Here is a 24,219-nt window from a genome sequence, read left to right as displayed (position 1 = left end):
ATTGTAAATATAAATATAACATTTCTCATGAAATTATTATATGCAGAAAAAAAGTCCTGCATTGCATCTGTCATGGTCTTCTCATCTGGTAATTCTGTCAAAAAGTAACAGCACGAGTTTCTTTTTCTAAGCTGTGCTTATTCCTAATGCCTCTGCTATCTTCCAAATGGTTAGAAACTGTTATTCATTCCAGTATTTTAAAAGGGATTGAAGCTAGACTTTCTTGACAGTAATTACTACGATCTTTCTCTTTTTGAAGGCTGACACCACATTTCTTTTCTGTTATCTACCAGTACTTCTAGCCCAGTTTCATTTACGAGAGCACAGTAGCAAGAAGAAGAGAATTATAAAGACTGAGATTTAAGTGACGAATTCCTGCTGCAGGAGAGTTGCCAGAGCTGTGCTGGGGCGGGAAGTTAAGTTCATCTGCCACACCATGAAAGAATCTCTCTCGTACATGACAGTAGAAACTGATGTAAAAGCATGTGCATGCACACTGAGCCTTTTCATCTGACTCTTAATGACCAGTTACAGTCAACTACCTTGTCAGCTTATTTATAGAGCCCAGTTATGTTTTCTCAGAGATGCAAAATTGAAGTTGTACGGTGCAGAGGGAGTATCAGAAGTAATTCAAAGCACTATCCAGTTATCCCAGGATGCAGGATAATCACAAGATTTCATCTCTTGCTCCTTTTCAGTTTCTGGTCCATAGATGACCTGGAGCTTTTCTGGTGACAGGTCTGTTTTAACCTGCAGTTTTGTTGAACTAACTCTCTGCTTTATCTCTTTGCTGTTATACCTTCATTTCTGCCCTTCAGAACAGAATGCTGGTTTTCCACCATTAGACACCTTGCCCTACCAGTGTATGCTTTTACAGACTAGTTGGTGATCTACATTTTGGGCTCTCTGGTTCAGCAAATTTCTATACTTCTTGGATTGCCCATAAGCCACATCTCTCCTCCTGTATTTTGTCTTTAAATCCCACAGTTCACCCTTGCCTCCAGGTCTAGCCCTAAAACTTCATTTCTGTCAATTCTTCTATATGACATTTCACAAAAGAGTAGCTTCCACCACATGATCACTTGAAGAAGAACACCTACTTTGGGATGTCTGTACCCAGTTACAGTATCTTTACTGTCTACTCCATTATTTCAGTCACCACAGCTATTGTTTCAATAATCTTTTTTTTTTTTTATTTGTATTTTTTAAAGAAAATGGAGAAATCTTCCCTAATCCTCAACTTTTGTTCTTTGGTCATTGGTTGGTTGGCTCATGAGTTTTTGCCTTGGTTAGACTTATCTCCCTAATTAGTCTCGTCACTGAAAATTGTGATCAAAGGTCTTCCTCACATATTCAGCTGGCAGACTTCTGCACAACTTGTAACACAAAGTACCTGACTGACCAGCAAGCTACCAACTGCAGCAAACTCACTAGCACACAGAAAGTAACTTGCTGACAACAGAACAAGCATTAATTCTTTTCCATAAAATATAATTCAAAGTTCACTTTTTCTCTTGTCTCTGTTGACCTTTCTATACAGCAACTGTCTGGCCATTGGTTTCTCTGTATTGCAATCACCTGAATTATCCTTACAAATAATCACAAGTCACTTCTGCCTAATGCTGACAATTGTTTCTATTTCCTCTGAACAGCAGAATTCATCCTCACCCTGCTTCAGTAGATACTGATACTCAACCCATTTCTGGATTTGAGGAACACTACCATGTGAATCCAAATGATTTGCAAGAGCAGTCTGTTTCAGTCCCTACTGAAATAAATGAGATTATTTCTTTGGTATTCAATAGGCATTAAATTAGACCTTTATTGAATGGTGAAACATTTCTTACAATTCAGAACAACTTAACTTAATGAGAGATACTGTTTTTCAAGTGTAAACTCTCAACAGTTTTCCCTGGAGGAAAATCTAGGACATATAAGGACATTTGTTGGTTGGTTGGGTTTTTTTTCCTTAGTCAATGCTGATAAATTCATAAAGAATTCCAGACTCCTTCAGGGAGAAAAGATTCAAATTAAAAATGAAAAGTTATATGGACTTGTGTGCATTCAAAGCTTGTATTAATTTTAAATAGGTAATAGGTACTTTAAAAATTCAAAATACCTGGGAAAAAAAGGACAACAAGTATTTGAGAGCAATTGATTAAAACTAGCTGCAATTACAGGGACCCATCCACCCATGTAAAGGATGGAGGATACAGCAAGAAGCAGCCTTATATCATTGTCATTCTATCAACTACTTACAGCTTAATAGTATGGAAAAAAATAAATGAGACTGAAGAGAAAATGGAGACGAGGAGAGCAGAAGTGTGGGAGGAAAATGAAGGAGAACAGAGCATGGTTTCTACCTGCTCTGTGTGCCAGAGGGGTCATTTATGGCTTTAAATATAAGGTTCAAAACATCTAGGGACAAATTCATCCATATTCTTAGCTATCCAGAGAGAAATGGAGTGGCACATTACCCCTGCCCACAATAAGGAACTAAAACTAACTGAGAGTTTTAGAAACATAGTCCTGCAAGCTCTGACCGAGTACTAACGTTCTTTTACCATCTTTAGTAGAAATTTATGTCAGCATCTGCTACTATCAATCCCTCTTTCTTCACAGCTAGTACAGCATTGTATGCATGTCTTGGTGGTTAGTCTCCTTTGTTTTAGCCTGACTGTTGCATCAGCCAGATGAATTCACGCAGATGAGATAATCAGATCTAAGTTTTTATTTCTGAGGGTTAAGTATATCAGAATTTAGAATGCATTCAGAATGATATTTAATGTAAAATAATCTAGAAATGGAAGAAATTAAATGTAAAAGTTAAGTCCTATCTGTTCCCCCAACAAAGATTTGCTCCTAAGATATCTAGAAAGCTGCAGCAGACTGTAGCCAATTTACCACTGCTGTCAATACTGAAATACAGCTCATTCTGAATTAAGCTAGCAGTGATATATGGCACAGTAAATTTGCTTGTTATGACTCTAGAACTAAGATAGTTTTAGGAAAATTGCCTAAAGAATATCTCACTTGTAATTTAATTATTTTTTTAAGATTGAGGTTTGCTTGATGTAGGACTTCTAGTACAGGATGGAAAAGATGGATGGCCAGAAAAAACGACAGACTGGTCCTAAGTTCAGCAAGATACACCAGTGTGCAAGAGTAGAGTAATGAAGGAACCAAATGCAGATATTCAAACTTCATTTGGGCATGTGCTAAACACCAATAAGGACACTGCAAATAAACTTTGGAGTGTGAGAATCAGTAGTGTGTCCAAATGTTAAAGTCAGCCATGCTATACCTTTGTGTGCTAGTGGTTAGGAAATGCCTTGTCCCTTAGCTGTAAGCTATTATGATAGCTCAGAATCAGTCAGACATGACTTAAACCTCAGTGAACACTTGAGCATATGGACTACTATTGTGGCAGCAGTAATGGGCATTCCAGCAGCAGCTATGAGGTCCTAATACAAGAAGAAAGTAAGTAATTCAGCCTACTTTTCAGGACTGCCAGGTCCTGACTTCTTACACTGATGCTGGAAAGAGGAACATGTAACCTAGGTTAGGTATTGACAGATTTAGTTTGAGTAAGGCTCTACCGACTTTAATTGGGCATTTGTTTGAGAGTAAGTAGTTAAGTGCATTAATTAATATTTCCCTTTTCTCAGTGTCAGACCAGGAGGGTCTATTTCTGAGTAAACCTGAAAAATTAAGAGTAGGGAGGATTTGATGATATTGCTCCTTCCATTCACTCATTCAGTCTAGTCTGTGTTAAAACCCAGTCCCAAGGAAACTTTCAGAAAACTCCAAAACCCCACCAGAAGGTAATTTGAATGTGGGGTCTTAGATTATGTATAAAATCAATTATTCCCCTTGAGAAATATCAGACTCAATAAAAGACTGAGATGAAGTACCCTAGATGTACTATCTTGTACTTAAGATGTTCCTTTCAGCTTATACCTAAACACTGGGAATGTTAGAGGTGTATACTAGATTGATTTCTGCAGGTCGTTCAGTCTAAGAAATGATTGACTATTCTTACAGATGGGCAGAAATAAGGGATTTCAATATTTAACGGAATTATTCAGGGCATGAAGGAAACAACTCAGGGCCATAACAAATCAGGATCTCCACGCTTAGCACAGAGTGCATTTGATCCAACAGGTCCTTCCTTTGATCTTGTTCTCCTATGCTCGAACACCCAAGGTAGAACCAGTTTGGAAACCACTCAGGAATAAAAAAATCATTGGAAAGAATGGTGTATAGACTTGAAATTTTTCATTTGACAATCTCACTCGATCCCAGGCTTAACTGTGGGAATTCAGGGAGTCACTCACAGAGCTCTGGTGCATGGAAATTCTCTAGACTTGCTTAGTGATTCTCAAATGACGATCAATGGTAATTTCACAGAATCACAGAATCATCTAGGTTGGAAAAGACCTTGAAGATCATCCAGTCCAACCATTAACCTAACATTGACAGTTCCCAACTCCACTATATCTCTCAGCGCTATGTCAACCCTACTCTTAAATACCTCCAGGGATGGGGATTCCACCACCTCCCTGGGCAGCCCATTCCAACGCCCAACAACCCTTTCTGGAAAGAAATGCTTCCTAATAGCCAGTCTAAACCTTCCCTGGTGCAACTTGAGGCCATTCCCTCTTGTCCTATTGCTTGTTTCTTGGTTCAAGAGACTCATTCCCAGCTCTCTGCACCCTCCTTTCAGGGAGTTGTAGAGGGCGATGAGGTCTCCCCTCAGCCTCCTCTTCTCCAGACTAAACAACCCCAGTTCCCTCAGCCGCTCCCCATCAGACCTGTGCTCCAGACCCTGCATCAGCTTCGTTGCCCTTCTCTGGACACACTCGAGTCATTTAATGTCCTTTTTGTAGTGAGGGGCCCAAAACTGAACACAGTCATAGAGGTGCGGCCTCACCAGTGCCGAGTACAGGGGTAAGATCCCTTCCCTGTCCCTGCTGGCCACGCTATTTCTGATGCAAGCCAGGATGCCATTGGCCTTCTTGGCCACCTGGGCACACTGCTGGCTCATGTTCAGCCAGCTGTCAATCAACACCCCCAGGTCCCTCTCTGACTGGCAGCTCTCCAGCCACTCCTCCCCAAGCCTGTAGCGCTGCTGGGGGTTGTTGTGGCCAAAGTGCAGCACCCGGCATTTGACCTTATTGAAACTCCTCCAGCTGGCCTTATCTCATCTGTCCAGCCTGTCCAGATCTCTCTGTAGAGCCTCCCTACCCTCAAGCAGATCAACACTCCCACCCAGCTTGGTGTCATCTGCAAACTTACTGAAGGTGTACTTGATCCCCTCGTCTAGGTCAATAAAGATGTTAAACAAGAGTGGCCCCAAAACCGAGCCCTGGGGGACACCACTCGTGACCGGCCTCCAACTGAATTTAACTCCGTTCACCACAACTCTTTGGGCTTGGCCATCCAGCCAGTTTTTTACCCAGTGAAGCGTGTGCCCATCCAAGCCATGAGAAGCCAGTTTTGCCAGGAGAATGCTGTGGGAAACGGTGTCAAAGGCCTTACTAAAGTCAAGGTAGACAACATCCACAGCCTTTCCCTCATCCAATAAGCAGGTCGCCCTGTCGTAGAAGGAGATCAGGTTTGTCAAGCATGACCTGCCTTTCATAAACCCATGCTGACTGGGCCTCATCATCTGCTTGTCCCACATGTGTTGTGTGATGGTACTCTGGATGAGCTGCTCCATCAGCTTCCCGGGCACCAAAGTCAAGCTGACAGGCCTGTGATTTCCCGGATCATCCTTCCGACCCTTCTTATAGATGGGCGTCGCATTGTCCAATTTCCAATCTGTCGGGACCTCCCCGGTCAGCCAGGACGGCTGGTAAATGATGGAAAGCAGCTTGGCGAGCACCCCAGCCAGCTCCTTCAGCACCCTCGGGTGTATCCCATCCAGTCCCATAGACTTGTGTGTGTCTATGTGATGCAGTAGGTCACTGACTGTCTCCCCCTGGATTGCTGGGGGGTTGTTCTCCCAGTCTCTGTCTTCTGGCTAAGGAGGCTGGATTCCCTCAATACAACTAGTCTTGTTATTAAAGACTGAGGCAAAGAAGGCATTAAGGACCTCAGCCTTCTCCTCATCACTTGTTACCATGTTTCCTGCTGCGTCTAGCAGGGGATGGAGACTCTCCGTGGTCTTTCTTTTACTGCTGACATGCCTATAGAAACATTTCTTGTTGTCCTTGATTGCTGAAGCCAGATTAATTTCCAGCTGGGCTTTAGACCTCCTGATTTCCACCCTGCATAGCCTCACAGCATTTCACTGAACAAGCAGAGTCTAGAAAGCTTCTGATGCAAACCAAAGTTAAACATACTTGGTTTCCATTCAGTCTGGATTAAAATAAAATAAAAATAAATAATGACATTTTCTACATCCCAGAGACCCTACTTTTTAGCCAGCTGTAACCTAAAGGTAAAAGGTTATGATCCCAGATGTAGAGAATATGACCAGAGATGGAAGCATTGTCTTTTTAGATTTCTCAAATGCTCCAGCATATATCGTGGTGTTTCAAGCCATACGTCAACTGCCTCTCCACTGCTTGCTCCTTTTTCTGTTCTGCCTCCCCTTTTTTCTCTGGTTTGGGAATATGGAGGAATCCCTCATTTGAGGTTTTCCTCAGTAACCACATAAACTTCCCTCAAATGCTGATATAGGTAGAAAAATCTCTCTATCAGAAAAGAGTTTATGCCTTACAGGATAGGTGTCTAACCTTGTACAGACTTGAAAGTAAATGCCAAGTAACTATTTTGGGAATACCAGTTCACACCTACCTAGGAAGTCTCCTTCCTGTGACCAAGAACCTTCCAGTGCAACGTCTTCTGCTTGGTGAACAAAACACACTCGCATCTATTAAGAACCCCTAGATTTATACTAGGTAGCAGACATTTGCAGAGTACACTTAGATCAGTTATTCTCAGAAACATCAATTATGAACAAAGTTGGATTTTAGCTCTTTTAGAAAAATCTAGATTTCTTCCTTCCAGATTAGATTAGCAAAGAATATTGGCTCAAATTGCTCATTTTTTTGTAATTGAAATACCTTCGAGTTTCTTTAGAATAGTCACTCCAAGCTTTTTCCTCCTTTGCTGCCACATAGACTATCCCTAATGTCCCCCACCTGTCTTTTCTTGAGCTGCACCTCCTGTTTCCTTTTCTCCCCCTTGAAGAATAAATGTCACTTAGGGGTTTATACCCAATATGGCAGTGAAATCTCATTATTTCTTCCTGGTTTGGTTTTGCTTTTTTTTTTTTTTTTTCCTTTTTTCTTTTTTTCAGGGCTAAACTGAAAGAAATGAAGATAAATTCTCCTTCTTTGCTTCCTGGGATTAGATTTCCTTTTCCCTTCCAACATACTTGTGAGCTTCCCTAAGTGAACATTTGCATTGGTTTTCTTGATTAACACTTTCTTGCTAGCCTCTTAGCAAGTCACAACATTTCCAACAGTTTAGCACAATGTTAGCTTGATCAGAATTTAAAAAACAAAACAAAACAAAACAACAACAACCCTGCGTTTTTATCCTACACTTTTTTCCTTGCTAATCTGGTTGCAGTTCCACTGTACAAACAGATGAAGTGGCAGCAGTGAAAGACATAGTATATTATGCCAGGCAATGTCATGGGAATGAGTGCTGAGGACAAGAGAAGGCAGGACTGATTTTGCTACCAGGGAAACTGTGGCATGGAAGCAAATCTCAGTAACCCAGAAGGGCTGTTTAGTAATTTACAAACATTAAAAGTGATACTAGAATTTCTTGACTGTCTTCTGGGGTGTGGTGTCCTGAAAGATGGTGAGCATTAACAGTTAACCACTGTCAAAAAAAGATGTCCCACTCTGACTCATTCTCCACACTCCTAGCTTCACTGGTGCTTGTTTTATCCTCTTTGACAGGCCCTAATTCACTAACTCTGGAAAAAAAAATCTGAATATTTTCTGTTATGACAGTGAGTCAGTGGCTCACAGAAGAGCACTAGAGGTGGAAAGGGGAGGGAACAGGGGTGAGAAAACAGGGAAGGACAAAGGTAGGAGCATTGGTAAGGGAAGGAAAGGGTGAGGACAGAAATAACCACTGTTTGGTGTCAGCAAATTTAAGATTGGTGCAGCTGTCTGTGGAAGCAGAATTGTCTTATGGGGTGGCTAAATAAATGCTGTCTATTTTTCTCTGTGAAGTTTGGAGCTGTACAGTATGATAAATGATGGCAGAAACACAGCAATGGCAAAGTGCTATAATTCTATCAAACACCTTGTGAAAAAATTTCCTTTAATAAGCTTCACTGGAAAGACAAACAGCGGAACTCATCTGCAAAATCCAAACAGAAATGCGATCACACAGATCTAGGGCAGACTTGTGTTTATACAGAGAACACATCTGAGGCCTCTGAGGGTAATACAATTCAAATATTAATGAAAATTATCAGAGGACCTCAGAATGAGGCAGGTAGCATAATTCAGAGGACTGGACCTCCTCCCAGACCCAGGGAGTGTGATGCCCAGTTAGGAAGATGATGGCTCTTCCTTTCCTCCCATTTCTCAGGCTTTTCTCCTGATGGAATTTCAAGAGCATTTAGGACTTTTAGATGGATGAATGACTGACTCAGTATACCAGAGTAGCAACGATTTCAGCTCAGCTCTCAACCTTTTAGTGCCTCATTCCCTTGTCCCCACATTCCTGGGCAGGGAGCAGGTGAGGAGAGAGACTTGTATTTGCTTGCATTCCAGCAGTTCCCCTGTGCAGCGGGACTTGCTTCATGATATACTTCAGATCTCTTCTGTGTTGTTTACAAAAACTCAGAGTCAGTAGATGGAAGAAGCAATAGTTTAACCACCTATCGAAGATGGATTTATTTTTTTGTAGAAGGGATGTACCTTACTAGGTCGACACTATGATCATGAATCACACTTTTTCATCTGTATAGTTTGTAAGCATAAGTCCAGACCAGAAAAATCAAAGAAATAAAAGTATAAAAACATTGTTGGGCAAGTTTTGATGTAATTATTTTTTTTGCCATGGGAAATATAAATAGTCACACAATCTTTGTTTTTTAATTTAAAAAGATTGATCAAATTTTTCTATTCGATCCGAAAGGGAATTAGAGTATGTGTTTAGATATTTGGATTAAAAGATAAGTGGCATTTGACATACTTGGAAAGGAAGAAAACACAGAGAAATTCCAGATGCAATTTCTTGGTGTATTTGTTTCTTGATTATTTTTTAGAAAAAAAAGTTACAACCACCAAAAACTATTATTTAACACATGGGAAACTGTTTCTTATTGAAGATTATTTTTAGAAACCATTCAAATTATAAAAAAGCAATGAATGTTTTTTAAATTTTTTTCATGTAATCAAGGTGCCCAGTTTGAAACCACAAGAATCAGATTATTTAAAAGCTGACCAAGTTTTTGCAGTTCTGGGGAGTTACATTAACTTTAGGGTTAGAGATTATTCCTTTAAAAATTGAACCCCTGCATTGCTGATTATTTTCTATTTGTGTATGCCATAATATAAAAGAATCACACTCATTCTATCAGAGCAGTTGCACTCCTGTGATAACCATAATAAGAATGACGCAGCTGGTAACTCACCAGACATTTTGACGCTTCCCCAAACTGCTTCCAATATGCCAGTCATCTTTTTTGGGGAGAGAAAAGTTAAATGGCCTTGGTCTTCTAAGACTAAATCTTCAGCAGTCAAGTGGAGTTTTAGAAAGTGAATTCTTAAGTATAGAGGGACACTCTTTCTACAGGGAAGCCTCTTTGGTATCAATAGCAGTTTGGCTCAAGTTATATTTCCATACCTGCTGGTGTCAATCCAACCTGGGGTGCTTATGTGTCCTCCAGATCCATTCAATCTCTGGACTGAAGGACAGATTCCCGGGTTCAGTTATTTAGTGAGGTAACAGGAAATGGAAGACAAGAATTGGTCATAAACATTACGCAGGCCTTCGAAGGCAGCTTTTAAATTATTGCCTGTGGATGCTATTGAAGAGGGCCTGATTCTGTTCTTACACCAGCATAACTAATTCATTAGAAATCTGCATGGTAGTGGTGCCAACAAGAGAAGAGTTTAGTCCAGTATGTGTGGTGTTCATATCCTGCAGCCATCTTTTCCATCTTGCCCTATGAAAACCTAATGTGAGAAAAAAGATACAGATGTAATCCATTTTTACCCTTTGACCCAGCTGCAATTTCTTCATAAGGTTGCACTGTGCATTGCCATCACTAACTATTCTAGATATAAGCCAAAGAATTTTTCCTCTCCTGAGCTTCAGAACAAAGATGGACCTTAACTACTAATAAGTTGGCCTCTGTGCTACTGTTGCATTGAAATATGGGTAGCTATATTTGCATATCAGAAGCTTTTCTGAGCGGGATGACCTTGTAAAAACCTCAGAAGAGGCAGAGTGATGAAGATCTGGGAGATTTCTACAAGAAACATTTTGCTTCAACATAAAATATGAATCAAGCTCCAACTTAGATATAAGCTCTCAGAGCTGTTCAGCCTCACTTGATGTTTAACATCTAGATTTAATGAATGTCTCTAGCAATGTGGACTACAAGTCAGGAAATTTATAACCATTTTGGAAGCAAGAGACTGGAGGTTATTATATTTCTAAGATGAGAAGGAAAAGATCATAATAAAACACTGAGCTTCTTGCCATGAGATGAGGGAGCAGGTGTAACTAGGAATAGACAAATCTTTAGTTCATAAGCATTTACTCCCAATCCGAACAAGATTTAAAAGTCTAATTATGGAACAGAGAAACAATACTCCCTGCACATGCTAGTTATTTTACTCCATTAAAAATAGGTTAGATGTTTGTATTTTCAGAGTCCAACACAGTGAGATGCCAAAAATTTGTGGTTAGACTAAAATATTTGGAGTAACCACTGAAGTTAGGAATCTGAAGAAAGAATGTACCTTTAGTCTAAAACCATGTTAGTTATGAGATTCTAAGGAGCAAGTCTAACCCAGATACTGTATTTTAGGAATATATTTGGGGATGACAGGTTTTCCCATGAGAACCTCTTGACAGTTCAGGTCATTCACAAAGACATTTGTGAAACTCCAAATCAGAAAGACTTGTGTGCAATTTCAAATAAGAAAACCACTTCTTTTAGCATTCTTCCTGCAGGGTAGCCAGACACTCTTTCGAGGTCTGGTTACTAAGATTTAAGTTGTACAGTTAAATCTAAGTAATTTCACATTTACTTTAGTGAGGCATCATGTTTTTCCCCCAGACCACCCTCATGTCCATGAAAGACTGAAACAGGATAAAACTCTATCCTAAGTTTATTAGGCTTGGCTGTAGCATGACAATCCAATAATCATGTGAATTTAGGGGAAAACATATCACCATTGTCTATGCTGAAAAGCTCACCTTTTCACTCTAGCTACTCCTCTAGGTTGTATTCTTCTAGAGCTTTCCATGTTCATTCTGGCTGGTTTGCCTTGGGATTCCTGACTGTACTTTAAACATTGCAGGCATTGTTACATTTGTCCTTCTCCAAGATGGCAAACTTTAACTTTCTGAAGTGTAATAACAGATAAAGAGATGGTTTTTGATGTGTTCTTATGCAGATACCAGAGCAAGAGTTTACCTTTCAGGGACAGCAGCAGTCCAATCAAATCAGAATCCTTCAATCTAGGTTTAATAAAAAGGCAAGCATGCCACCATTCAATGGACTTCAATATGAAGAGTTTAAGATACAGGGAGCCTTGATATAATGGATTTAGAGTTTTGCTTAACCCTAAAAAGCGTTGCTGTGACCCTAAAAAATCATCGGACCACATCAAGTATTTCTCTAGTGAACTGTCCTGAGATACATATCTGTCATAACATTTATGAAAATAACATTTAAACTAATACTAAAAAATAGCTCATCAAATAGAAAAACTTACTGAAAAGTAAGTTATGGAGCTTTAATTATCGTACTGAAGCAATTGAGGAAGCATCATTTGCTTGTGCAACATTCATTATTGTGATGCAGGTAAAACAAAATGAATTAAGAATGGGGTGCTTAACTCTTTCCCCCAACATTTCAAAGTATTATTGACTCAGGAGTGGATTTCTTGGTTCCATTTTGGCAGCTTATATAGGCTGACACATCGCATCCATTATTTTAACACAGTTTTTGTGTGTGTGAATTATAACTACTCTGACTGGCTGCTCTGTAATGTAATGGATGTAGACAAAGGCCGCCTAAGGTAGAATACTTTATTAGGTCAATTAATATACCAGAAGCATCTTGTTCCTGGGTTAATCATTGGACTGAACCTTTACTTTGCATTTAAATATGGGCATGGTCATAAAAATGACTCAGGAAAATGACATTTCAGTCATCTACGTTTATTCTCTTACCATGACTTACACATCACATTTACTCAGTTTGTAAGTCATAATTTGATTTCCCAGCTGCCAAAACATCATGCTCAACCTGACATCAAAAAACAATCCAGCTGTGATCTCTCTCCATCTGCACATCACTACCACCAGTCATAATTCTGAAACTGCAATTAAACTGATGATGTGGCTTTAGGGGTTTCTTTTCTGTCTTGCTTTGGGGTTTTTCTGCATGATGCATAAGGCAGAAGAACATCTATCTTGCTGTCCCACAGGACCTAGTAATTGTATTAGTTTGTATTGTCTGTAACTATCCCATACTTCATATGACAAAGGGTTCTTTCTGGTTTTTGGAACCATCATTTCACGGCTTCTCTTTCTGAAAAGGTATAGAAAAAGAGTCAGACAGACTTTTCAGTCTGAAGGGAAGGGAAAAAAAGCCATTTAAGCTGAATGATAATGTTTGTGAAAGAACAAATGTCAACAAACTGGACATGAATAAAATTAGACAAGGAATTTCCCCATAGGATTACCCGGCACCAGGAGCTGAAGCAAGAGAGGAAACCGTATAAAAGGTACTCTGCACAGTTAAGTTATCCAAGTAATTTTGTGATGTGATGCCTTCGATACTGGGCTGAACTTAACCCAGAAGGGTTAAATTCTGCAAAACAGGGCCTAAGAAGTGGGTTGATACAGGCAGGTTCTCAGCAAAATTCTGATATTTCCCTGGTATAATTTGAGTGTAATTCTGCTTGAAACAGTGTATGCGGTTAGACTGCATACAATCCTGAAGAGTGGAATATGCCTCAGTAAGCATCAAATAGAAATTAATAGCCTAAGAAATTTCACTGGTGGTTTGGGGGGTTTTTGGTTTAGTTTGGATTGTTTTGTTTTGTTTTGGTTTGGTTTTGGTTTTGTTCTTTTTTCTTTCAACGAACTTGTAGAAAGCACAGAGGACATTTTAAACTTGCAGTGACTCCCACGAAAAAAAGTCTAAATTCAACAGTAGTTGCTGTCTCAGCATCTGAGCTACTGCAGTTACTTTGTATTCTCAAAGTGTTAAGGAAAGCATTGTAGATACCTCTGCATTTTATATCTATTAGTAAATTATGATTTTTTAATGGAAATCACTTATGCCAAAACTACATATATTGGCCCAGAGGGCTGCTTATCTGAAAGAAATGAGCAATTTTGACGTAATACCTCAGACCAATAAATTAATTTTCACAATTTTATTCCAGAGAGCAAAATGAACCACAATTTATTTAAGTTTAAAACAAATGTTTTGGAAATATGTTCTTAAATGTGTGATGCTTACTCTACCACAGCAGCATTTCCTACAGAGAGGCAAGTATTGTTATCTGGAAGATTCAGTATTTACCTGTCTGTTCAAATATTACACAAGATTTATAGTCCCCGTGTTTTATATCAGGCTGCTAATCAGAAAGCTTAAATCAATATTTCAGATTGTTAAGTACCTTTAGAGAACAGCTTTATAGTGATAAAGGTAGCGCAGCAGAACAGCCTGATCCTGCAGTTTCACCTGACCACCAAATAAAACTTGGGAACTGCAACAAGAGAACTGCCTTCAAGAATGGCTTCAATGCAGAGCCCTTTAGATCAAAATGAAGAAATGACAGCTTGTGGACTGTGAATAAAGGCAACATCACCTCATATAAAATATAAACATCATTTTTTCCCTCTGCACTGTTATTAGGTCATGCAAAGATATGAACTAATGCAAGACCCACCAGAGAGGTTTGAAAAGTCCATTTCTAGGAAAAGAAAAAGGTTTCCAGCTTTCCCTTACAGGGAGATGTAAGAAATGATAATAACGCCAAAAATATGAGACAAGGCTTTTGCTGGTCTGCAGCAGAAAAGAGGATGCAAAATAAATTAAATATATAAACTAGGTTTTGTATAGTTTCATTACTTTCCCCAGGGAATAGTCATATCCATTTTGAGATTTTCCCATTTCACTTCCAGAGGAACTACCCATTTTTAATCAGATTATTGGTCTATCTTGTCTAAAATCCTGTCTTGGAGAATGATTTGTTTTAGGAGGGGAAAGATCTCATCAAGCACTTCCCAGTTATGAAATTTCACCTCCAACAGGAAAGTCTTTTTCTGACCCACTCTGTCCACTAGTTTAGACTCCTTTCCTACTCACACTGAAGTAAAATGCCTTGTTGTTTATTTCACCATGATTAAAACTGAGTAACCACAAGGTGAGTAGACTAAAGTAATTCTCCATTGTAAATTCATGCACCACAATTATCCTCAGTTTTCCCTTCGAACAAAATGGGCAGTCAGAGCAGAGTTATACCTGTAGTTTAGTAATGATTCCTGGCATCTTTTCCTTGAAAGAATGTTTTACAAAAGCTGTATGTTCAATTCAGACCTGCTTTAAAGAAGACAGGAAGACTCAAAAACCACCTCAGACCAGCATGGACTTTCTGCATCAAGGAGAATTCATTCCTGGATGAGGAAAGGAGGTTTTTGCTTTCATTCATTCATTCTGGCATATCCAAAAGGAAGGAAAAAAAAAAAAGAATCTTAAAATTGCAATCTCCACAGAAGTCTGTAGTATCTCTTTGGCAGGATCTGTCTAAAGGGCTTATCTTTCACTTTTGTTATTGAGAAGACTCTAGGCCAAATCCTGAAGCTGGGGTTGAAGTCAGCTCCACCACCTAGAACATATAGCCCAGGTTTTCCAGAGGGTAATGCAACGAGGCTCTCAATTTTATTTACAGGCAAAGAAATTGTGGAAGAACTAACAGGGGAATAAATGCAAAAAGCTCAAGGAAATTACTTCAAATGCAACATGACTTTTAAGTTATCACAAAATCATTTCCTTTTAAGGCATTCTTAATTTTGGTCAATATGTACTTCAGTAACATCTAGAGACTACCTGCAAGATGAGTCCTATTACTGTAGATATCATAGATATGTATAGTTAAAATAATTCTTGTCCCAGATAAGTGGCAGTTTAAATAGAAAACATAGTGAAAGGAGGTATTATACCCATTAGACAGCCGAGAAGTGAGGCCCACAAAATTTCAAGACTGGCTTCACTCTTACAACTTTAGGCCCTAGGTTCAGTGAGGACAGAAAGGCAACCAGTACACCTCAAATGCAACTGCATTCTGGTGGACCCTTTCTGCAGACATAGCCTAGCGTACATGAGATGTCAAAACCCACAAAATCTAGTTTGCAGGACAGCCCAGGTACCAGCTGAGCACTGCAATTGTGAGGCAAGCCCAAAATCTTTGGATGGTTTTTTCTCTTATGGAGAAGTTCCCAGCCTGATGTGATGTGGATATTTATTTCTTTAAGCATAATTTAATATATCAAATTTGAACTTGATAAAACATTTTAGACTTCTTAAAACAAACCACTTAGAGATGGCAATTGTTTTTTAACATTGAGTTACAATGCTATGAAAAATACTATAAGCCAGAAATCCTAGAAAAAAAGTCAATATAAAAATTAGAATCTAACTACTATTTCTTTAAAACCAGAATTTGCTGAAGAATTGACATTAAGTATGCTACAAAACAAAACCACTGTGTAATTAGTGACTAAAAGCTTTCAGAAACCTCTAAGTAAAACATTTTCCACCTGTCGTCTTACATGTGGAAGAATATAAAATGGATGAAAAAGTAGCTTTTCACTTTCCTCATTATTTTTCAAAATGTAATTGTCAAGTAGTAAGAAGACAGTTAGTGGACAGTGATCCTCAACTGCTCTTTTAAGTAGGGCTATTAAAAAAGAATGTTGCTGTGCTGACATAACTGGTTTTCTATTTTTTCCACAGAATTATTATTACTGGTAATCCTCGAGTACCCAGTCAAGGATCTTTTGTCCTACAGAGTGAATAGCATCAGAACAAAGTTTTCTGCTCCCAGAGGGCTTAGCGTTAAAGGAGAAGACAAGAGACAACAGAGAGATCTGAATGACCCACTTCTGGGGTCTTAACAAAACACTGCCTTTACTGCAGAAAGCGGAAAATTCTCTGTCTGAAGCATGGCTGTGGCTCAGCCGACTGAGCCAATACTGGGAGCTTTATTTCAGTATGAAATGATGTTTGAAAGACAGAGCAATGGGAACCAGCCTGAGTACTCTTTACAAATGAGATATAGTGAATGTTTTTTACAGTAGAGAAGTGGGAGCCAAGTGTCTGTCACAGCAGTGAAGACAGACAGTGTCACAGCATAAGGAAATACTGTCTGCAGCTGCATTCTGCATGCGCGTCCTCAGGGCAAATATGCATTTGTCAAAGCTAGAGAAAAGTAACCCACAGTAGTTGAGGCCTCAAACAAAGGATGCTGGGATGAGAAATTTGAGTTACTTACATGAATAGGAAAGGCAGTATCTTAGCAAGGAGAATTTGTGACATATTGTTCCCTAAAAGTGTGAATCCAAGTAGTGATCTGTGCTGAAGATGATGTCTGATGCCAGCCTGAACAAAGGGCACTACAATGGTGGTGGTGTTGACAAGGGCCTTGCAGTAAAAAAATATAAATTCTCTTTTCACTACAGAGGCAAGCTGAGATTTTGCCCTGGATGAAAGCCTGCTCTGGAGGAGAGGGCAAGGTGCAGGAAACACCAAATCAGAGGCAACAGGTGAAATTTTACTTGTGGGTGAGAATGTGCAGTGAAATGGGGCAGAAGGGAAGAGGAGGGAAATAAGGACAGGGAAGCTCAGGACTCGACACAATTCTGCAGAGGGAGAGGAAGATGCTTGGAATAACCCAGCAGAGTGCACTGTAAGAGTAAGTGACCTACCACCAGAAAAATCATGAGGATGAAGCTGAAAGTGGGTCTGTCGTGTCCTGGGCTGGCAGTGATCTAATCACTGGAACATCCCTTCGCCCACACAGGCTAGGATGTCATCTCAGGATGGATGAACTGTTGGTGTCTGTGGAGGAGAGGTGTGAAAAATGTCTTTCACCCAGTGTCTTGGTAGTTCTTGAAATCAAATAAGATGAGTGCAGTAGGGACTTTCTATTACATTTGTAACAGGTGATATGCCTAATAAGCATAACTACAGTACATTATTGAAATTTTGTTCCCAATAGGGTAGCTATCAGAGTGCTGAATTTCATACTATACTTACCACCCAAGATAATTTGCTTGGGCCATTAATCAAGATTACTTCTTTGAACTCACTGGGGACATGCCAATATATATAAAGCTGTTAGAAATAAAGTAAAATTTTTAATGTTTTTGTATGATTTGTTAACTTGAGATTTTTTTTTTTTTAATTTAAGCCACCAGCGAAACTTTAATCAGCGTTTAAGCAGACTCCTTTCAATAAAACATGTACTTCAGAGTGTTGAGTGTCATCATACACTGGTATTATAGGGCCTGAAGAAATCATTGTAAAGAGTGCGTTAAGGTATGTGTGTATAAAGTGACTGTCACAGACACTGCCCCATAATATCAGGCCATGTGCTGTCTATCAATCTACATCCCAAAGACAATCCTCTCTGTGCCTCCCACACTCTCTGCCTCATATCAATTTTGTGGGAGTGTAATTTCAATGAGACATTGTCATTCCTCTGTTTTCTAAATTCTCTTTGTGACTGCTCCTCATGAACAGGCAGCAAGTTCAAAATAACAGTGACTGTGGCAGAAATTCAGTTCTTGAAAAAGCCAGAAATTTGGTAAGATCAATTAGTCTGTACAGGTGGCTGAAAGAAAATGAGGTTTCATGACACATTTTAAACCACCAGTGTAATTTACATTTGAAACTATTTGAAACAAATCCATTTTTGGAGTTTGGCAGATTTGTGTACAAAATACAAGTATCTGCATTTTTTTCTTCCAAAATGCTGTATTGGAAATATTCCTGTGGATATCCAGATGTTTCTGTTTGCTACTATCAGGTCAGTAAATAAAAGAAAGGGTCCATAATATTTTCCATAAACATTAGAAAAACCCTGAACACAAACATTAACAGTAAAGAAACAACAACAATACCAGGATTTTTTTCTAAATCCTTTCTTTTTTTTTTTTTTTTTTCTGTAAAGCACTGTTTTGGAGCAAGAATCGTTATTGAAAAAATTCAAGTAGCACTAATGCTCTAGATTTATTTTCAGATATAATATTAATCTTTCAAGACATAGAAGATAGAGATTTGGATCTAGTTTGCAAGTGTTGTTAATGAAGAACAGTTCCACTGAACTGAATGGGAAAAAGCTAGTATAAAAATGCTTTGAATAAAATCAGAATTTTAATTCCCTTTATTTGATTTGTTAACTAAGGTTCAATCATTTTTAGACTGAAGCCACTAGTGAAATTTTCATCAGCACTCAGAGGAAGATTATCAAACTCTTTTCCATAAAGAAGGTCTTTCGGGGTAAAGAGCATCGTTATGAACTTCCTATCTTGGCTTGCTCACAGTCTGCCTGCAGTGTATTGCCTGGAGAGTTTAAAACTGATTGTATTCTTCTTTATGGAATGATATGTCTCCAGCCTGAATCTACAGAGAGAGGAAGAGAGCAAGCTTTTGTGTGTATGCACAAGTGTGGCTGAGTATCTTTCTTGCCACTGGACTGCACAAAGGAAGCAGGATGAGTGGCTCAGTGATTGTACATTGTGACAACTGTAACAAATTCAACAGTTTTCTTGCACCGGACTGAGGTCTGGAAATCTTTTTTCCGTATTTGAATGAGAGAATATTGCCAGAACATGAGCTTTAGTGCCTGATTCCTGCTAAGAACCATCATGAGATCTTGAAATTTTGCTTTAGGCAGTGATGGGAAGAGGGAAGCTGTCCAGCAAGGTTCACCAGGGTGCTTCCCCAGGGCACTGGCAGCTAGCTGGATGCTGACCTCCTGGCAGTACATGGACTGCCCCAGGACAACATCCCATAGACCTTGCTGCACTTCCCAGTACCACCAGGCAATTTTTAGACTTTCAGTTATACAACTCCTGCATGAAAAAGAGGTGTAATTCATCCCATCAATCCCACTGCCGAGGCAGGACTTTTCTGTGTGGTCTGCTCCTGAGTTTTTCCCTAGTCTGGTTTTAAATGAGCCAAAACAAAAGCATGTGCACCCCCAGGAAACAATTCTGCAGTGTGAATGACCATCAATGTTAGGGAAATTTTCCTCATATTTTCCTCTCTTCTTAGAATTATTATTTCTGTGTTTGTTCACTTTGTTCACTCCTTTCCAGCCTAAACAGTCTGCTTGTTATTTTAATGTTACAAATAGCATGAAGTAACTGAAGATCTTAAATTATGAGAAACACATTTGGATTATTCATTTGTACTCTAAATTGCCCAAAGGATTTCTATTTTATCCCTGCAGTCCCTTGATCTTAATGTTTCCTTCACTTTAACATCCTGATATTATATATATTTTTCATCTGCTTCAGAATTAGACAGACCAGAAGTGATACCTTTGCCAATTCATCTTCAGTTACACTTTCTTCATTCAGCCTGTCAGACACTGCTGCAAAAGGGAGACAAAGCTGGAACATGACAAATAGGCACTGTGATTGTTTTCAACACGCCACAAAAAAGTAGGACAAAATATCTTAATGTTTTCCTCTTTTCCCTCATCCTTCATTCAGCAGAGATTTGCTGTCATTTATAAAGGTCAGTGGCCTATGAAGCATCTGAGAAGGCAAAAACTTTTTCTCCCTCTCCAAGTACGTGTTCAAGCTGCAGCAATAACATAAACCCTTTCTTATACAATGGGTGGCTGCAGCCACAGCTAGTCACAACCAGTTAAATAAAGCATTTTAGGCTACTGCCACAGTTTATTTATGCCTGCCCAAACAAACCAGATAAAATGATGCTTTAGTGTAAGCACTTTGAAACTGATTACAGCCCTGACAGTTTTCATTGCAATGATCCTGGAATATTTTTAAATGAGGTCATTTAACCCTGTGCAAAAGGTCAAGATAAAAATCAATAGATTACTATGTCTCATGTTGTACATGTCTTGTATATACATTTTGCAAGTATGGCCAATCAGCACACTTTTTCGCTCCAAAAAAACCCCCTGTTTCCTCACAAAGGTCTTGGAAGTTTATGACTCTATGTTCCAAAGGTAAAATATCTTCATCTGGAAAGCCTGTGATAGTGGCTTACAGTAAGTACTATTTACCTAACATACCTCCATCACAATCCACAGGCCAAGTGAATCATTTCTTCTCATGCATTTCTTTTCTTCTCCATCAAAATTCCTTGTGGAGAAATAATTCAAGCAGAAGACAGAAGCATGAAGTAACCAAAGTATAGTTGCCATTATGTATTAAAAAAGCTTTTTCCCATCAAAATATTTCAACTTCTAATCAAAATATTTTAGCTTTGAAATTTCTGCACTTTCCCTTCCTCACAAAAAATGGCCAAGAAGATAAAATAAAATAAAAAAAAAGCTAAAGTGTTTTGACCTGTTGTGTTTGCAAGCATATGAGAATCCTGTCACTGTACTAGCAATGTAGCAGGAAAGTACTTCCTTAAATTTAAGTGCTTAACTTTAAGTGGCTGAGTAGCCCCATTTAACTCGGTGAGCCTTTCAAGTGCTTAAAGCTAAACATCCTTTTACAGAGAACAGAGTATTCAGTACCTTGTGCCCACTTGAGAGAATGAACAGGAAGAGTATTGAAAGATTTTTTCTTTAAAAATGTGTTTTCTGTTCATTATAATTACTAGTTTTTAAGTTGGTTAAACAATATAGTAGGATCTGAGTTGACCCTGTTGATTTACTTTTTTGGTGGAAAAAAGGCTTTTTCAGGTTATGAGGCAATGATGCATTTCAGACTTGTGAGGCAGCAATTCAGAACAGATCTGTAGGAAGGTAGGATCCAGGAAGAAAGGCAAGTAAACTCTTTGAAAATGGGAGGCACCATGTACAAGGTTCCTTGGGAATAAGCAACGTGAAATGGGAGGAACATGGCAGAGCAAGTGCTTATCCTAGATCAGAATGCACAGAAGGCAAGCACCATACCTACTTTATATTGTTTCAGGGAACTATAGAAAACCCAGGCTATTCAAGCCTGTACTCCCAAAATATGAGTGCAAGGTACTTGTCTTAGCAGTTGCTCATGAAAAGTTGCTCCTATAAAGTCTCCACCAGATTTAGGGCACTGTGAAAAATTTGAGTCCTCATGCTGCTTTAAAGAGAGGCTGCAGACCTAGAACTCAAGCTCTGACTATCAGATGATAAGGTAGAGCTTGTTAAAAACAACAGCAATTTCTCCTCTCCTCACCTCTCCTCCCCCTGAAAAAAAAAACCCAAACCCTTACCCACAAGTCTAGATTTTCTCACTGAAATCTTTCTACAGTTTTCTCTTCAGAAACCCTACTGCCTTCATTATCTTTGTGCCACAGAAGCATTTCAGCTATGCCATTTTGTTTGTGACAGACAAATGGGTCCAACTCACAGGAAGGCGTATCAGTAGCTAGTTACCCTGGAGACTGACACAGGATTTTGGTGACTGAGTCTAGCGTGTGTCAACAATATCAAAATATCAAAAAGAGGGGCATGGTGTGCCCCCATGTGAGACTTATACACATGGCCTCACCTGCAGGGAAGAAAGTTGATCTTTAGTTCTTCTTAAAGTGAATCTACATCATCCCACAACCAAATATGCAGAGACAACTGTCCTCAACCCTGTCAGCATTATACATATGCTTAACCAGAAGGTTAATTTAAACCCTGCTCACGTACACAACTGTTTGCAGGAGTGAGGACTTTATGAGGGATTTTTTATAATCTTCATATGGAGTCTGGGTAGATTTGTTATTGAAACAGATTCCACCCATCTCAATTTACTATGGTAAATTCTAACCATTTCCAAGACAGCAAGGTCAGGTCTACCTCAGCCTCTCTTTGATGACCCCAAAATTTCTAGTGTTTTAGAACTTGACATTACGAAGACAAACTGACAGCATTTCAAGAAAGACATTTTGGCTTCAAATTTTAACAAGAGGTAATTTTCTGAACAGTAAAATAACTTGGTGAAGTTTAAAACAACAACAACACAGGCAGAGCATGCTATTCTAGCTGTGTTTGACATCCTCACACCTCACCTGAATTTATCTAGAGAAGACTGGCAAAAAACGAGTCTGAAAGCACTTGACACACATCATCATTCACAGTAATGTAGGAAAAGATAAAGCCTAGGATAATTTAAGGCAATTTAAACCACTGATGCTTGAGATTATCTGAGGATCTTCTTAACCTACCCAGCAGCTCTTTGGATGACATACAGCAAGTGGGATATAAAATTGTGACTTTAATTGGAAGGGCCTTACTTTTCTGGTCTTTTTCTTCAAGTACTAAGAGAATGGAGGATGCACTATCAGTGACAGCAATAGGTATAAAGCCAGTATAGGACGGTTGCTGAAATTTGCACTGTCAAATGGACATTGTTGTGATTGGCATTAAAACAACATCCCAGAAATCAATTTATTTTAGTATTCTCCCAGTCATTAACACCACTCGCAGTGCAACAGGCAATGACAAGAATAAGCACTGGTCCTTGACTTATGCATTTCAGTTCAGAGCAGGAGTGAGTCAGCACCACTAGAAAAGTATTGTTGAAAATATATTCGTTAAAAATTCAGACCAATCAAGGTAGGTCTGAATAGGGAATGTAGGGAAGAATAGTACTTGGTTTTTGGTTTAAGCATGTTCTCCCCCTTCAGCTGACATCAGAATGTGAACCCACACTGCGGTTTTCACAGCAGGATTAGTGCTTTTTTATGGAGTCCCACTGGTGTTGTGTAGGTCACATCCACTGCAGGCTGTAGCATGGCACCCATAAGGGCTGTATAACTCTTGAATATATAGACTGACTAAAACCACACAGAGACCACAGGGGCCTCACTAATGGAATTTTTCTCAATTTTTCCTTGTAAGAGCTTGAGAAAAAACATGAGCTAATTGGATGGCTCACATTGCAGATCTTTCATCTAAGTATTACGTTTCTATATTGCAGACAGGCATCATGAGTTCATGTCCCACGTAGATGCCTCTCATTGGATTAATAATATGTAGGTGCTAAAACCTTTGCAAATCTCACTCAGAGTGATTCAGGCCCAAATCTTCAAAGGAGTACTGTGACAGATAGAGAGACCTTTGTAGCCATAAACTCAAGCACATGTTAAGCTCAAATCCATGGACTAACTCCAGTGTCAGCTGGAGCTGCGTTACCTTGGATCCTGCTAGGTTCATATCTTAAAAGAATTAGAAACAAAAGAAGGAAATTGAACTTTTTTCTCCCACATTTGTGAATCTCTCTATATCTTGCTCTCATACACTTTACTTTCGTGCAGCTGCCATCATTGGAAACACAGATAGTAGAAAAGGAGAAGGAATGAGACTAGCCCTCCGTAACTTTATTACTTTTTCCTGCTGATTTTTTTTTCTTAATACAGTACAATTTTTGGTAAACTTTTTGTCAAGCTTTTTCCAGTGAAAAATAGGCAGCACACAACTTAAGTTTAGCTGCAGTGACTCCAGTTTCCTTGAAATGTCATGATTCCTGTCATAAATATGCTTCCTTAGGAAAGGAAAGTGTAATTATTTTGCTAATATGCATGAAAATAACATTTGAGAAACGGAAACAATATGGTACTGTTTGACTTGGAATTTACTCCCCAGCTGTTAATAACCTGCCTACGTCTCTAGTGAAATTGTGAGTTTGTTATTCCTTTGCTTACAACAAATAGCAACTGTTTCTGAAACTAGGAGCTGGGCCAAAGGGAAAAAAAGAAGCCCAAAACACATAAACAAACCCTGTAAAGTCCATATTGTGTATTTAAATTAGTTCCCTAGAGCAAGAAGTAAAAAATCTCATGTGCATCTTGTTGTATTTTTT

This window comes from Strix aluco, chromosome 1, assembly GCF_031877795.1.
Source record: "Strix aluco isolate bStrAlu1 chromosome 1, bStrAlu1.hap1, whole genome shotgun sequence".
In the NCBI taxonomy this organism is placed as follows: Eukaryota; Metazoa; Chordata; class Aves; order Strigiformes; family Strigidae; genus Strix; species Strix aluco.
This window is presented reverse-complemented; position numbering follows the sequence as displayed.